The 16,385-nt window shown below is 41.7% G+C and overlaps 1 long non-coding RNA gene across 2 annotated transcripts in view; it reads left to right on the top strand.

Annotated features, from left to right (window-relative positions):
• The window catches only part of LOC311589864, an 81,364-nt gene that overhangs the window by 1,618 nt on the left and 63,361 nt on the right, over positions 1–16,385 (top strand). For both annotated transcript variants that reach the window (XR_014776664.1, XR_014776665.1), the window contains exon 2: positions 10,760–10,803. This is a non-coding gene — a long non-coding RNA (uncharacterized lncRNA). The remainder of the gene's footprint in view (positions 1–10,759; positions 10,804–16,385) is intronic.

The raw sequence follows: 16,385 nt of genomic DNA, 5'->3' as shown, positions 1-16,385 counted from the left end.
ACTTCAAACATTATTATTATTTACTTTTTCTATATTTTCTACTTTTTGATCTATTTCCAGTAAATGATCTGAAGTACTACATCAGAAATGCTTTCATATGACTAAAACTAAACGTGGAAGAAATGAAAGTAGCTGGAACACAAAGGTGGAAAGTTGTTCCAAAAATTTATTTCTAATTAGTTCGTTTTCTATCATGCCCTTATCGCTCTTCTGGGTCTTGATATATGAGTTCTTGATGTATCTGTTCTGAGCTCCCTTGCTTCCTACCTTAGCTCTGTATGGATTTGCTTTGCCTTCTCACGTAGCTCCTCGGGTGGCTCTTCTGCTCAGTAGAATTGCTTGTGTGGTCTCACCTTTAATAGGACTGCAGAGGAGGAAGGAAAGACTGAGAGCCTTCCCACCTCACCCCTAGACAACATAACTAGGAGAGAGCTCACTACCTCACACGGAGTGTGTGAAGGATTGTAAGCTTTGTCACAGGTGAAAGCAGTCTTGGCTGGCTTTGCCCTTGGACACACCATGGATACTCCCTGAGATTAACCTTGAGATAGACTGGGTGGAGCCATCCTGGGCCTGGAATTCAGGAAGGGGACCCAGGGACTCCACCTGGACTATTGTGTTTCTAATCAACCCTCGATGGAAGGAGGAGACCAGCCCTTGCCCAATGAGACAGGCAGGCGGAGAGGAGAGTGGAGCAGCAGGTTCAGACCAAGCTTGAGGGCACGTGGATCCAGAAAAGGGTCAACGAACAGGCTGGACCAGTGCACAGGCCAGAGACACCTAAGGACCCATCCCATGGAATGGATACTTGAAGGTTCACTCTTTTTTCCCTTTAACTTTTTTTCCCTCTTCTGTAAGATAGTTAGGTTGTATAATAAAGTTTAATTGTTAAAAAACAGAGCCAATAGGAGTGTTAGTGGAGTTTCTGAGATTGCTACAGAGAATGTGAGGATGCCTAGAGAACAGCCTACTTCTTGTACAAGGCACTGGGCAAGGGAAACCCATCCTGGTTTATGTGCAGCAGTGTTACACAATGACGTGCTCTCCATTCGAAGGCCTCCACCCCGCCACTAGAGGGAGAGAAACGCCTATGCATGTGAACGTGTTTGCTTCCTTGAACAAGTGAGAACCTTCCAGGATGGTACATTTTGTGTCTAACAATGTCCTTTCAAAGACCTGTAACAGCTAATGGTGGAAGTGGGGACTTAGCAACCATTTTTTCTGGCTTTGTTTTCTATCAGAATTATCTCTCATTTCCAGAAATGCCTGTCGGTCTCTTGGTGGCGTCTAGGAGGGGCAGTGTTTTCCAGACATCTCTTGTTCTCCGGGGAGGCAGTTCTACCAAACCTTCTTTAGTGAGACCATTTCTTGGCATCTTTCTGAATGCCAAATGTGTATCCGTCAGAACTCTTACTGACAGACAGCTCACTGGCTGAGAGAGCTATTTTGGATCCACAACAAGGTGGTTGTCATCTGAAAGACACAGAGATTTTCATTTTCAAGGCACTCAGGGGGTAGCAGGACACGGTTGCTGACTGCATTTTTTTTTTCAAGGAGTGTGTCTCAGCTCTCTCCTCACCCACATTAGTCAATCCATTAAAAAATGTTTGAGCCAGAGATGATTTCCAGTTGTAACTTATAAATGAGACTATTTAGGAAATGTATCTTCAGGAGCATGCTTGGTTTGGGTTAGTCTTTTTCTTAGTCTTGAGTGGTCAGAGTTGGAACGGCCTGGTTCACCTCTGCATTTGCCTCAACATCTTTAGGTATCTACATAAACACAATGATTTCTGAACACCAAAGCATTTATCCCAGATCTAACTTGTGTTTAATTGTGACCCTTCCCAGACTCCATCATCGTATTAGTGTGCAGTGGAGGAAGTGGTGTGGAAAGGCATTTGTGTGCTAAGACTTGCAACTTCTTCAGTACCATGTGTGACAGTGAAAGAGGAATAATACAGGTGGCATAGAGTTTCTGTTTTTGTTTTTGTTTTTTGGTTTTTTTTTTCATCATTTTATTTTATTATTTTTATTTTTATTTAATTAATTTATTCAGATTACAGCTAAATTGTTATCCTATCACTTGTATCCTCCTGTTCCTCCCTCAAGTTTCTGCTTTTTAAAATGAAGCAAACAAATTTAATTGCAACATTATAATTTTAAGTAAAATAAAAGATAGCTTTTGCTATCATGGCAATGTAGCTCAATCTATCTGAATATATGTGCAAATCTTAAAGCTGTATGAACTAATCTTTTCTTTAATGAACCACTTTTGTCCTGTGGAAACAAAAGCAATGCTTTAAAAACACTTAGCAGATGAATATATAAAGTATCCCGCGTACGCTAACAGAGCTGGCTGTGGTTGTTTTCACAGTGTTTCCTAATACCATCATGGGTTTGATCTCTCTGTTGGCTGTTATTTTCTATTTGGTTTCTGGCTATGGAAAGAATCCCAAAGTTGAAATTTCAGCCATGTGGATAGGAAGGATAGTACTAAGGTCAATACAAATTCCCTATAAAAAGGAAAAAAAAACCAACAAAATTTATTTAAGGTATGAAAAAATGACGATTATCTTCATGTAAGAAAAACACTGGAACAAAGGTAGGTCATGTCTTTAAAACAACAGAACAAAACAAAAAACATTCTTTAAACACTAAGTTTCTTCTTAGAAAATCCCATATTTTAAGATCCAGGGAAGTGCCATTGGGGGAAAAACAAAGACTGGGAATACATGCCTGCTGAGCAGTTGGGAGAACAGGATTCATTTCCTTTTATTTTTCCATTAAAGTCTTGCTTCTGATAAAATACTGATGTGGAGGGAACAATTGCTTTCTCTAGAAGATTGCTTTGGGGCAAAGAAATCTATAACCTGCTCTTCATTTCCAATGCAAGGAAATAGAACACCCTGCTCAGGGCCTTGTTGGAGATGAAATGCCAGCTGGGGCAGATGAGGCCAGCACATTGTTATTAGGCCTGGCCTAGGAACTATAATCCTTTTGCAGTCTTAGATCTGGTTTCAAGGAATAGTTGGGTGTTCTAAAAATATGACTAAGCCCTGGGAAGAATCGGGAATTATGTATCAGCAAAAGTTCTACCTGCACGGCTCCCCTTGACTCATCTCTTGCTTAAAGGAGGATAACCCTGAGTTGCAAGTATGGAGAGCCAGAGAACATTCGACTCCCTGTTTCTGCAAGCTGTGGTTTGCATGTGATCAGAGCCCTGCAAGGCACCAAAAAAAACAAAAAAAACAAAAAAACCTTTCTATTTTTATGCTTTGGAATTGAGTATTCTAGCCATCAAAGCTATAGAGTTTCTGTGCATGCGTGCGCGCACGCGCCCCCCCCCCCCCCACACCCCTAAGCTGTAAATGTTTTATCTCCTCAGATGAGGGGATGAGATGCGAGCCTTTTGTTCTGGCTCTTTCTGAACTCTCACTGGCTGGTTCAACTCAGCTGTTCTGGCCCAAACTCTTCTGCAAACTGACTGATTCAAACTGGCTTCTCTTGACTTCTGACTGAATTAATTGCTTTTTCTGGCCTCAAACTAATTCTGGCAATATGTTTTTAAACTTCTGGCTTCCTTCTCATTCTCTGGTTCATTCTGTCTTCACCTTTCTCTAGCTTGCTGTACCTGCAGTCTGTGTCTGTAATACTGTCCTAGTAAAAACCTCCCTCTCTTTCCCTGTGTTGCTGTTAAGCTGCTTCTCTTTTCCTGTCCTCTTCTCATGAGAGTTAGGCATATCTCTGGCTCAGTTTGTGAAATCTTTCTCTGATTCATCACTTGGTCTGCCTCCCCAACTAGATGTCACTTTCAAACATAGCTATTTCCTGCTATAAACTAAACTTATCTTCATTGTTTGGGATTAAAGGTGTGTAGGAAGGGAATGTCTATATTCCAGCCAGATCATATTGAAAATATGATGCAAAATAATAACCAATGGCTATTCAATTTCAAGACAGATATTTTTGTATGTCAGATGGTGTTGGTGTACTTTTAAAATCTATTTTTATTTTGGATTTCTTACATCTCTTTCTCCCTTTTTCACCCCAATCCCCTCCAACACCCCAACACCATGTAGGGGAGAAAGGTTAGTGGCGAGAGGTGACACAGCTTTCTTTAGCTACTTCTGAAGGAAAGAGAAACATGTTTTTGTTTAGATCACAAGTCAGGGATGAGAAAAAGACTTGTGAGAGAGCAGGTGATGTTTATCCCCTTAGAAGTCAATTCACCAGGTGGGAAAGATTGGTTATTAACCAGCTGAAAAACATCCTTTAACAAATTCTGAGAGGAGGTATAAATATGAGCCAAAAAAACAAGAGGCAGGGCCTTTGGAGACTTGGGATGGTTTTGCCTGTTCATTGCTCTACTTCAAGATGCTCTTAGAGAGAACCACTCAAGGGAAAGCTTCAGGGTTCCGGGTTCTGGTTACTTCAGGTTCCAGCAGAAGAAATCCTGCTGATCATGCCAGGAAAATCGTTCCTTGGAACCGATATCCTTATGGTTTTGTTATTGTATTCTTTAATATTCTTTTCCTATTGTTTAGGTTAGTCAGTTTATAAGTGACGTATGCTCGGTTAATAAGTTCGTAATAAAATATATTTGTTAAGAAAATTGAGCCTACATACTTCCTACTGTTTAGGGTTGTCAGGTTCCTTGGGGAAAGTCCAATCCTCATTTCAGCTTGTCTCCAACTTCTTCCCATCCAACTGCATCAACAAGAAACGGGAACAGCAAGGGAGGAGCACCAACAGCCTTCTTCTTTCTTGGAGCCCTCAGTCTCTCTCTGGGTCTGGCTTTTATCCCCACTGACAAAGACCACACCCCCACATGAGGTAGTTCACAGATGACAAAGATCATGTGCCCTCTCAGGAGTCAGTTATCAGCTGTGGACAAACTGGAGCAGCCCCCATATCCCACCACCTGGGATTAAACCAAAAACATGCTTACGTACAAACCAAAACTTCCACAGCAAGGTGGCTCTCTTGTTTTGAAGCCAAAGGATGATGAAGAGTAGAGATATAGCCTTAAAGAAGCACTCAGCAGGGAGGCTGGGGAGATAGCTCAGTTGGTACAGTGCTGTCTGCCCAGGCATGAGGATCTGAGTTTGGAACCCTAGCACGCATGTGAAAAGCTGTGCTGTGTTGTGCACCTGTAACCACAGAACTGTAGACAGACATAGAGAGGAGCATCTCTGTGTGCAGCCTCAGTGAGAGTATACACCTCCAAAATCCAGGTGCGTAGTGGATAGTGACTCAAAAGAGATTCAACACCGACCTCTATCCATAACATAAACAGGGTGTACATGTGTGCAGGTGCAAACACACACAACCCTCACTGGGACACATGAATATTTATTCATCCCAATTATAGCCCTTTCGCTCCTCTTGTCACAGCCCTATTCTCCCTCCCTCTTCTTCCTTTCCCTATTCCTCAGAAAAGGAGAACCCCGGACTTTGATGAGACCTTTCTCCTAGTGAATCAACTCTTCCTTGATCATTGAGGGGAAAACACACCACGTTCCACTGAGTGGTGATACAGAAGAGAACAGAACAGCTTGTCTTACACATCTTGCCAGATAATTGGTGTCCTTACCTGTGCGTATCTAAACTGGAATCTCCATCTAGGCTGCCCTTGAACCAAGAATGAATGAGCTACACAAAGCAATAGGGCTTAAAATCTCAGTGGCTGAGTCTTCAGGCTCACCAGGCTCACAATAGTACAGCTACTGAGAAGCAATGTTGTGCTCCATGAAGAGGTGCTGTATTGGATTAAAATCAAGCAGCAATCAAATGATACAACTACTGAGATAAATGCAGAGAGAGGGGAGGGGGGAAAGTTCCCAGCGATTCATGAATAGTAATTAGGAAGGGAAAGAGAAGCACAGACATTATTTGTGTCTCCTTGGAGCCTGGCTCTAGAGCCCGATTCAACAATAAGGTTGGATGATGGCCCAACAGCAATTTCAAATTGATGTTCAAACATTTAGATCAGCTCTGCTACTAAAAGGTATTTTCACTCATCTCCACATATAGTAAAAATGAAAAGAAATTGTGTTATGAATGGGACTGAATACAGTGTATTTCAAAAGGCAAACAGAAGTAAAAATATATAAAATGTCACTCCAGCAAATAGTGGTCACATTTTAGTCTAATCTGTATTCATTCTGTAAAATAGGGTTTTTTTAATTGTGATTGCTATAGTATGTGGGTATGGTATCTCAGAAGAACATTTTACATTGATGCATTGCTCATGATTTTTTTTAAGTTTATACAGATTTATTAAATAGCTTTATTGTCCTTTACTTACAACAGTGAAACTCACACAATATCAAGCAATGTTATCATGATTTATGTGGGCCAGTTTGACTTTTCACAATCTGTCAGAGTTGAGTGACCATCACAGATGTCAAAATAGAGTGTGGAGTTTAGAAAAGAAAAAGCATTATTTTTGACGCTACGTGTTTTCTCCTGGGATCCACAAGAGGAGGTTACTACTATGTAGCAACCTCCCTATGACACTTGTAGTGCCTAGAACAGTGGTTCCCCATGACACTTGTAGTGCCTATAATTGTGGGTCTTTTCTTCAAGGAAGACCATAAGTATTTTTATGTTGGTATATATTTTCTTTCTTTAAATCTCTTTCTAATAACTTCTGCTGGACGTACCCAGCACAGATGTATAAATAGGTGACGTGCCATTTATTTCAGAGTGATAGTACCCTTGGCCATGCAGTGGATCAAAATGCATAGTGCTGTGTATATTAACAAAAATTCTTCTTCAAGTTGAAAAAGAAGTTGGAGTGTATGTTTTGGTTGGATTTGTATAGCACCATAGAATCAAATGTTGTGTTTCCTTTTTCTTCCTTGAAAAAAAAATATTGTTACGCATTTTCAATTGTCAAGAAACAGCAAGCTTGGAAGTGGTAATTTTCACTCTGTCTGAAATATAATTTGGCAAGACAGGCCAAATTACAGAAAATCAATTAGTTCCTGTTACAAGAGCTGAGTAACTGAGGGTTGTTCTGCCTCTGGTTACTGCTGCTCATGTGTGTTTCACTGCAGAGGATTTCTTTAAAGAAAACTACTCAGAATTTTTTTCTTTCTGGGCCCAAAACCTGATTGTATTGGGGCATTTAATCCTTGTCAATTAAGATGGAGGCAGAAATAAATTCCTTCCTTGAATTACTTTCTCTCTTCCTGCAGTTTTAAGCCACATGCTGATAGAAAAGCAGTTAACATTTACTTGCTGAAGCCTGGAATTTCAAAATATTAAAATTCTAAGTCATATAATCTGTGCCTCTTTATATGCAGTGATGACTGCAGTGTGACCCAACATGGACTCTCCTTTCAGCCCAACAACACTTCTTTTGATATAGAATCAGCCATCAAATTGACCAAATATATCTAGGCCCAGTTTCAGTGTTCACAATGTCACTTTTTTATATATTTATATTTGAACATGCCTTTTTGGAAAGATAAACATTGCTCCCTCTCCCCAAATTCCTTTTGCCCTTTTATTTGAGATTTTTGTCACAAGTATTTCATTTTATTACTAAATACTCTTTGCATTACATCCAAGGAAGCCCAAGATATTTCTCTCTCTCTCTCTCTCTCTCTCTCTCTCTCTCTCTCTCTCTCTCTCTCTCTCTCTGTCTCTCTCTCTCATACACACACACACACACAACTTTTAACATAAGTGATACTGACCAGTGAGTTAAGATTACTTACCCATTTTTCCCTACTCTAGACCAGGGCAGCCATAGTTGGAAAAATCCTTAATTAACCTTGACTTATACTTAAAATAAGTTGTGGAAATAAAAGAATTCTTTTAAAGAGTTGTAAAGCAACACAAAACTTGTAGTAAGCCAAGTTATAACTCCTGTGTTATGTGGGGCCCATAATTAGCTTTTTAAAAATCAAAACACTTTTAAAAATAGTCTCATATGTTGAATTCCAAGCATGGCAATGCTTTTTGTAGAGGAATTTCTGTAAAATGCAAGTTTATTTATAGATTACAACTGACTCAAAGATGCTCCAATAAAAAAGAAAATGACACCCCAGAGTTTTTGTTCGGGCTGTTTAGGGCTGTCTTGGAATGCTCAGTTTACTCCAAGGGATTGCTTTTAATCTTCTGCAGGAAAAGGAATTTCATAAATTGAAATTGTTGGCCAGATGGAATTTCCTGATTAATTTTTTAGTGTTTGGTATTAAACATAATAATGAAAAAGGGAGTTCTAAGAATAAACCCGATTAACATTTCATAAAATTTATTGCTCTGAATATGGCTTCCCCTTCATTTTACAGTTGCTACTGGCTGCCTCTTTGGAGAACCTCATTGTACTTTGAAAAATGGAATATGGTCAGCTTGCCTCCTTCCTCTCTCCAGTTCTTTTTCTTTTTTGCTGAACTTCTTTTCCTAGTTTATACACATTCGTTGACTCCCTACAAGGCCACCTACACCATTTAGTTAGGGCCTACTTCTTTAGGGATCTTGTTAGAGAGAATGTTTGTAAGAGTTTAGGGTAGCTCTGATGGAGTCTCTTTGCTGTGCAGATTCTTAATCCTACCTATAGTTACACACTAGCATTGATGTCTCTAAAATTGCTCTTTGTGGTTTTTTTTCTTTATCATTTTCCTATGGCTGTTGGAATTTTCATTCTTTCTGAAGCTCAATATATTCATTTGAAATTGCAGGGCTTGGAAAACAAAAATTCTGAAAAGAAAATCTGTCCTTCTAGACTGAGATTGCTTGAGGACAGTAACTAACTGTGGGGCTTGTGTTTCTGTGGCCTTTCTGTTCTGTACAAGTTGTTACAGGCCACCGCCTACCCACTGCTCTTGGGAACTATTTCCCTGTCCCCAGTGTCCCGTCCTAAGTTAGGAACTGCTGAGCTGAACTGCTACTCAATTCCAGTATCCATGGGGTCCAGTGCAAAACTAAAACTCAGAATGTTAGGTAAATGGCAGCAGCGCAGCATTAAGACAAACACAGACCCCTTCCAAACATAGGTGTGTGTATATATGCAAATGCACACGTTTCCAGCCCAGCTTTAGCCCACTCCTCCCCAGCTGTGGTTTACTGCGTACTGTGGGAAGGGACTCTCAGACCCAGGTAAGATCAGTCAGAGTCCTTCTCTCATCCTACTTTTATTTATTTGTACCAAAGCTAAGGAGAAAAAGCCAAAAACCCAAAACTTGCCAAACTATGTAAAACTGGGGACTCAGTGTAAAGAAAGTTGCTGATGGACAGAACCCATGTCTTTCTGAAGACAGAAGAATGAAACTGGTCAAGCAGTTTATTGCCAGGGATCTTAAAGATGAACAGTTCAGCATCTAGCATCTTGTCCTTGACAACCAGTTCTGTCTTGGCAGAACCTGGAATTGTCTTTGGTTCAGAGGCCAGAAATACTAATACACACACACACACACACACACACACACACACACACACACACACATATGAAGATAATGATAGAATACAAGGCTCAGATATTATGTTATATGAAGTTTATTAAATGAACATTGAGGGAGAAGGAAAAAGGGGAAGGGGTACCCCAGAGAGACAGAGACAGAGATAGAGGAAGAACAGGAAGAGAAAGAAAGAGTAAGAGGAGAGAGAGAGAGAGAGAGAGAGAGAGAGAGAGAGAGAGAGAGAGAGAGACCGACCCCCCATGTGAAGACATGGAGGTTCCGTCCTTTTATATGACCCCGGGCAGGGTCATGCCCCTGTGGCAGGTAAGCGATGACATCACTTGTAGGCTGACTGAAGCAGAAGCCTAACATTTAGGGCTCTAGTTCCTGCTCTGTTTTGTTTTTATCTTTCTTCTCCTTTTGCAAAGCAACTTCCGTATGCATAGCTGCCTGGAAGCTGAGCATGCTCACATACCTCTTTGGCTCTAAGAAGGTGTTCCTCAAACTCCAGCGTAGACAGGGATGGAGAGCTATATTAATGCGTGGCGGGTGAGGCCGCTGACCAGCTTACCCTGCCCCCATGCGTCAGCTCAGTGAAGCAACCCCCCTTCTTGGGACCCACTCCTGCTATACAAGAGCTCTGTTCACTTCCTTTCTCCTATACTTTCACCTATGACAAAACTCCCTTCTGAGCCTCACCCTTCCATTGTCTTATGGGACAAAAGACCCAGAAGCCCTTTGACCTGGTGAGGCTTTATTGGCCACTGATTTGCATCCTAGCTCCCCAAGCTATTGATTTCTTGAAGTGAGAAAGTCTCTGTCACAGTCGAGGACTCCCTGCTCGCCCTCCACAAGAGTCACTCCCTTGCTGTCCCAGACATGTGGAGGACTTTCTAGGAATTTCATAGTGCCAAAATTCTGTCTAAGGTCCTGATAGCCTCCTTGTCTTTCTGGTAACCCATCTCTTAGTGTCTATTAGCTTTAAAGCTCTGGGGAGTGGAACAGATGGCTCTAAGTCAATAGCCACATTCCCTAAGGTAGGATGTCTGTAGCCATGCATGTTACAGGTTAGTCTGTTTAGATTGCAGAAGAGTGTTTATTGCTCCTTTTCCTCAAATTAAAACAACAGTCATTTGCATGGGGGCTTAATATTATAATGGCCAGTGATATAAGAAATCAAAGCCTGTTCGTTTATAGCTGACCACCGGCTGAGGCAATTTTTTAAAGCATTCCAGCTACAAAATGATTTTGAGCTCTTCCCTTGGGGAAAACATATTGAGGCCAATGCCAAGGTTTCATGCCCCTGGGAGCCCCTGTCTCACATGGTCTCTTTCTCCTTTTCCAAACAGTATGAATCTCAAGAATGTTTTGAAAGAGGAGCCAGGAAATACTGGTAAGTAAATAAAGATTGGCTCCTGGGAAACCACTGTCTTTGGGAGCTCAATGTAAAAGGCAATTTTAGGGTATAGCACAATTTCCAGGGACTAGGGTCCTGATAGGAGGTTTTTAATAGTCATATTAGGGGCCTATCACACACACACACACACACACACACACACACACACACACACACACACACGTAAAACAAAAGGTCTCCAGAAAATAAAGATTTAAAGAAGTTTAAAATATATAGCAGGCAATCACTCTCTAACTCAATACCTAGAGGCTTAAGGGGAATTTAGGATGTTTTTGTGCTATCGCAAGTATTTTATCTTGTTAATTAATTGACTGATTTAAGTAAAAAAAATTTTAACTATGTATACGCATGTGTGCCTCCATGTGGGTATTTTCATGTGAGCATAGGTGTTCAAATGAGGCTAAAAGAGGGCAATAGATCCCGTGGGGCTGTAGTCACAAGCAGCCATGGGGCTGTAGTCACAAGCAGCCATGGGGCTGTAGTCACAAGCAGCCATGGGGCTGTAGTCACAAGCAGCCATGGGGCTGTAGTCACAAGCAGCCATGGGGCTGTAGTCACAAGCAGCCATGGGGCTGTAGTCACAAGCAGCCATGGGGCTATAGTCACAAGCAGCCATGGGGCTGTAGTCACAAGCAGCCATGGGGCTGTAGTCACAAGCAACCATGGGGCTGTAGCCACAAGCAGCCATGGGGCTGTAGTCACAAGCAGCCATCTGTAAGAGCATCAAGTCCTCTCAGCTGCTGAGCCATGTCTTCAGCCTACATTGATGTGCTGTTTTGAGATGGAGCTTCCTCTACTGCCCAGGAGGACCTTGAATTCATCATGCCCTGGCTCCACTTCCTGAGCTCTGGGATGGTAGGCATGTACCACTACACCTGACCTCTATGCTTAGTTATTATTTTAGAAAGATTTTGCCTGCTTTCCAGCTTGATCTTAAACTGGTAGACTCGTGTGATTCTTCTGCCGCAAGAATTTTAAAGTAAAATATATGTATAATTTCTTAGTTACTGTTCTGTTGCTGTGAAGAGACTCTATGATGAAGGCAGCTTACAGAAGAAGGCATTTAATCGGAGGCTTAACTGAAGTTTGAGAGTTCACCCTGAAAAATCATGGTGGGAGCGTGGAGGCAGGCAGGCAGGCAGGCAGGCAGGCATGGTGCCGTAGCTCCAGCTAAGAGCTCACATCTTATTTGAAAATGGAGGCAGAGAAACTGGGCTTTTGAAACCTCAAAGGACATCTCCAGTGACACACCTCCTCCAAGGCCACGCCTCCTAATCCTTCCCAAACCAGTTCCATCAAATGGAACCAAACATTCAAATATACGAGCCTTTGGAGGCCCTTCTCATTGAAACCACCACATGTAGATTAAAATCTATGCTAGTGGAAAATGAATAATTCCTCCAATATACTTGAAATTTAGGATCATAGACACAGCCATTTGCTGCGGTATATTTAAGCAATTTATCATTCTTAGGAAGATGGTTTGTAAAATAATCACTTTTCTGTCAATTTATAGTCAAGGATGCTGGGCTCCTGCATGGTGAAACTTCCTATTTTCACAGCATGTATCTAGAACTCTCCAGGCCTCTTTCTCTGATCCCAGCTGAGTTAATATTTCAGAGCCCTGCCTTTGTGTACTGCCTCAGAGGTGAGAAATTGATATGTGTCATAATGATACCTTGCTCTCACATTAATATTTTCCAGCCTTTCAACCTGATACACTTAAGCCTTTTATCGCCTAAGTGAAAACAGGATGGAACAAAGGTGAGAAGCACTGGTCCGGAAGTGAGAGCAGACCTGCAAAGGCAGTCCCCAAGGAAAGGCTCCTCCACACAGGTCTAGAGGCTTATGTCCATATGCCTTTCTGGAACTTTCCCAAGACAGTCAGAGGATCAAAAGCATTTCTTCATGGCCATTATGCAGTGTCACATCTTACAGAGCCAAAGGAATAAATTCCAGACATGCAGAACACACCGCCCTTCAGCCTCTCCCAGGCAGGCTGTCAGCGTTGCTGTATTAAAACACACATCTAAAAGGGCAGCCAGAGCCTTAAGCCTTTTTCTGCTTCACTGTTCCTTACTGTCCAGCCTCCTAGTGCAGTCAAATGAGAAAGCCACAGCCAGGCTGGTGTCCTCTACGCAGCCTTCCCTAGGCAGGTACTTCAGGACTAGAGAGGGAAATAGAGGCAAGGGAAGGCCCTGTCCACGACACCGCTGCCTGGCCCTTCGCTGCTCAAATGCATGCTCCAGTATGTCTCCCCTTCTCAACCTTCCTCTCTTTCTCTTCCTCCCTTATGGTTTGCCCTCCACAGCTGAGTGCTTCAGAGTTCTTTCCCTCTTAGGAACACCACGATTCCTGTCAAACCACAGTTTAAACTTTTCAGACATCCCTGCAGCTGTCATCTCTGTAACTGAGATCAACAACCCATCATGCACTGTGCCTTTTCCAAGCGCCTGCTGGAGCCCTCCACCTGGGTACCTGCAGGCGCTTTGGAACTGATATGACCACAGCTTTGGCATCCTCCTCCTGGAGGGCGTGTGCCTTCCCTGGACCGTTGGTGGATGTTTTTCTGTTGTTGATAAGCCATTTTCAGTCATTGCAGTTACAAAGATTGGAATTATGTCCGGTTTTCGCCTCTTCTGTACCCAGGTAACTGAATGGAGGTTGGACACACAGCAGGGGGTGGGCTCAGGGTCTAAGGGGGGCTTTCCATAGGCCGGGCTGAGACATCAGTGAGACAGCTGATTGGATAGTTGAAAGCCGCTGGTAAATACCAGTCCAGAAAACTAGAACCCTGTATTTCTAGTTCTTGGGAGGGGGAGGAGGCCAGAGGATCAAGAGTTCAGCATCATGCTTAGCTACACAGTGAGACAGAGGCTAACAAAGGCTACACAACCTCCTATCTCACCTAACCCCCCAAAAACAACCCCACAAAACATACAAAGTGTGTTAAGTACTGTAAGAAAGCGCAACATCGGTTATTTAGTCTAATGCCCAACTTGCTGGGTTTTTTTTTTTAATTTTTATTTACATGGGCATTCTGCCTCCATGCGTGCCTGTGTGTGAGTGTCAACCTCCATGCATGCCTGTGTGTGGGTGTCAACCTCCATGCATGCCTGTGTGTGGGTGTCAACCTCCATGCATGCCTGTGTGTGGGTGTCAACCTCCATGCGTACCTGTGTGCGGGTGTCAACCCCCTGGAGCTGAGCTAGGGTTATGACCTGCCATGTGGATGCTGGCATTTGAACTGTCTCCAGCCCCAACTTATTATTCTCATAAAATTGCCTTAGCTATTCTCCCCTTTGCATTTCCACATAAATTTTGGAACCAGCTTGTCAACTCTATAAAAGTAAGTTGCTGCAGTTCTGATTGAGACTCAGCTGGATCAGTAGATTAAGGCAGGAAGGAAAGCTTTCTTAGCAATGGTGCGTCTTGTTTAATTCATTTGCTTCCTCGGTTTCCCTCTGAAATGGCTTGTAGTTTTCAGTGCACATGTCCTGTATCATCTTCTTGCATTTATCTGTTAGCATCTTATATTTCTGGTGATACTGTGACAATGCTTTAAATTTCTTATTGTCTTTTACTAGTATATGGAAATACAATTGATTTTGTATATCGACTGTATTTTCAACCTTGATAAAAATTACTTATTACTTTTATTAGCCTTCTGGTAAATTACATAAGCTTTTCTACATTTACAATCATATTGTCTGAAAACAAGATTGATTTTGCTTATTCCTCTTGACTCTAGTGCTTGTTTTCCTTGTAGAATCTCTAGCTTAAGGTGAGTACAACGGTGGTAATGTACATGCTTTCTTTGTTTGTGGTCCGGGCTTCCAGCTGGCTGAGGCCAAGCAAGAGTTTGATGACCTGGTCCCCCAGTTTCTGGAGTGGCAGGGATTACCTGTGTGCCTTCTCCATCCTATTAGGCAGTCCCGGGAAGTCAAACCCAGGCCTTTGGTATGCTAGGCTGCCACTCTCTGCTGAGCTACAAACTCAGTTTGAATTTCTTCTTAATCTTAAGGAGAAAAACTATTTCTATACTTTTGCTCAATGCAATTGCCAGACCCAGTTGTGTGTGTGCAAATTTTCTCTCAGCCTAAAGGACTTCCTTTAATGTTTTTCACAGTGAGCTCTGCTGCTGTGGAACCATTTGCAAACAGAATTAGCATGTCAAAAAGTCTTTACTTTGCTTTCATAGGGAGGACTTGGGTATGGAATTCTAGGCTAACAGTTGTAGTTTTTCCTGTCTTAAATTTAAAGACATTCCGCCAATGTTTTCTGACTTCCGTTGCTTCTGACCAAAAAAAAACACAAAAAAACAAACAAAACAAAAAACAAAAAACAAACAAACAAAAAAAAACTTTTTAAAAAAATCTTATTTCTTAGTGTTCTACACATATTATGCCTTTTACCTTTGTGCTGTTTTAAAGATTGTTTTCTCCTTATCTGATTTTAAGAAATCTTATTTAATGTTCCTTGTTCTTGAGATTGATTTAGGTGTGGTTTTTTGTTTTGTTTTGTTTTTGTATTGGTTTTAACAAGTATGAGCATTTTGGCTATTTTTTCCAAGCAACTTTTAATGAACACTCCTTCCTTCTTCCCCCTTTGGGACTCTAATCTCATATATGCCCAACTTTTTAAACAACTTAATTGCACTTTAAAACAGTTTTGAGTCAGAGTCTCACTATATAGCCCAGGCAGACCCTGAATATGTGATCCTCTTGCCTCAGCTTGCCAAGTACTGCAACTGTGGAACTGTATCACAAATGCACAACTGGCTGGTTTTGTTTGTTTGCTTGTTTTCAGTTTAACTTTTTCAATGTGATTTTATGTGGATAGTTTCCATTATAACATATTCAAGTCTTATAATCTTTTCTTCTACACTGTCTCATCTGCCATGAGTTCTGTCCAGGGCATTTTCATGTCGGACATTTTTATCAATGTAGTCTGTGAAGAAAGGAGCTTCACTCCCCAGGTGGCCAGCCAGAGACCTCAAGAAGCGTTCCAGAGCTGCACTGTTGGATTTGGGGTGGAAGCTGAGAAAGCTCACGGCAGAGACAGAAGCTTAAGCGCAGGAAGGCAGCCAATTCCAGATCTGAACTGCATCTATGAAGGGAGATTACACAACATTTTAAAAGGATGGGAACAGGAGCGGGGTCGGGTGAAGCTTTAAGTCAAGACAGGCAACACATTTACAACCTGTGAGTCTCAGTTCAGATAATGGACAATGGCAGCTTCTCTCTTTACATCCTTTACTGGTTATCAAACATGAAACACCTGAAGATGCAGGACAAGATGAATTCAGTTTTGACCCTGCCAGGAAGATGGAACCTCTTCCTGAGATGGCTGGACCCAGAAAACTGTCTCCTAACAGTACTTAATTCTGTTTTACTCTTTTTTTTTTAAACTTTAGTTTTACACACATTACATTTAGTTTAATAACTAGGTAGATTCTCAAAATGTATGTAACAGCATTAATTTTAATTTAGCAGAGGCCCCAAACAACATCTCAAATATGCAAGGCCTGCTCTCTCATAATAAAACCTTTTTAGGGG

This window comes from Acomys minous (genome assembly GCF_964271855.1).
Source record: "Acomys minous genome assembly, chromosome: 19".
Classification (NCBI taxonomy): domain Eukaryota; kingdom Metazoa; phylum Chordata; class Mammalia; order Rodentia; family Muridae; genus Acomys; species Acomys minous.
This window is presented reverse-complemented; position numbering and strand designations above follow the sequence as displayed.